The following is a 1,347-nucleotide window of genomic DNA, read 5'->3' on the forward strand; positions in this document are numbered from 1 at the left end:
TTATTATTTTAATAGAAAAAAATAAATATAAAATAAACTAAAAATAAAAGAAAAATATCTATTCACAGAATTCAAAAAAAAAATATACTTTAAGAAAAATAATTTTATGACAATAATAATGGAATCTATTTTTTTTTTACTATATCAAATTTAATGATGCTCTGATAGTTTCAATCAATTCTTCTCTTTGCTCCTTATATTATTTCTAGGGTAGCATCTTACCTGGAAATATTTCAAATATATTAAGCTTCAATTAATAAATATTAACATAATTATTAGCAATAATATTGGAGGTAGTTGTTTTGACTCATTATTGCTTGTCCAATCTTAAGCATGTCCATGTATACCATTCATTAAATATATAACTATAATAGCCATTTTATAAAGTGATTGGACAACTAACTTTGGTGTTGAGATTCTAAATTAGTTTTATATGTTAATAGTTTGGAAATGGCCTTCCAAACATGACAAATTTATAGGATGACAAATTTAGCCATGAAGAGTCTATTAGATAATGTAGTCATGGAGTATATATTTAATACGTGCTCTAATTTATAACTACAAATTTTCATTTATAATCATTAAAATTTATATACAAAATTAAAAATAAATAACTGGTTGATCCTGAATTAATCATCAAATCAAAAGTGATGAATACCCATGCAAGAATAATTCTATTATAGACATGTGTCATCATCACAAACAATTTTATTAGGTTGTGTTTGGAATGAAGAATGAGTATGGGAGATAAAAAGTAGGAGATAGAGATTAAGAAATTGAGATTAAATTAAGTTTTTGTATTGTTTTTTTTATAAAATATATTAAATTGAGTTATGTCTAAGTATTATATATATTTAAACATATATTTGGTTTAAGATAAATATGAGGATTGAAGAGATAGATATCTACAAGAAACACGGAAGATATAGGCGACAAATTGTTTGCGGTTTTTCATGAGCTACAAATTGGTAAGATAGCTGCGATTGGCATCCGATCTCTTCAATGAAAATATTTTTGAAAAAAAATATTAAAATTTCAGTCTCCAGCTTTAAAATTTTCAATTCCTAGTTTCTATCTCCACTTTTTAAAAGAAATGAAGAGATTGAAATTTTATATCACAAAACTAAAATTTTAGTTTTAATTTCTAACTACCAAATACAATACTGAGTCTCAATCTTTCAATGTCAGTTCTACTATTTGAAAATAAATACTATCTTAGATAAAACTAGCATAAAGGATGGTTTTGGGTACAGAATTCAAATTGTTAAATTCATATATATATATATATAATTAACATCAAATGCTAAATCAAATCAAATTTCATAATTCTTTGTTTGGTTTTTTGGA

The sequence above is a fragment of the Arachis ipaensis genome, chromosome B05 (assembly GCF_000816755.2).
Source record: "Arachis ipaensis cultivar K30076 chromosome B05, Araip1.1, whole genome shotgun sequence".
Classification (NCBI taxonomy): domain Eukaryota; kingdom Viridiplantae; phylum Streptophyta; class Magnoliopsida; order Fabales; family Fabaceae; genus Arachis; species Arachis ipaensis.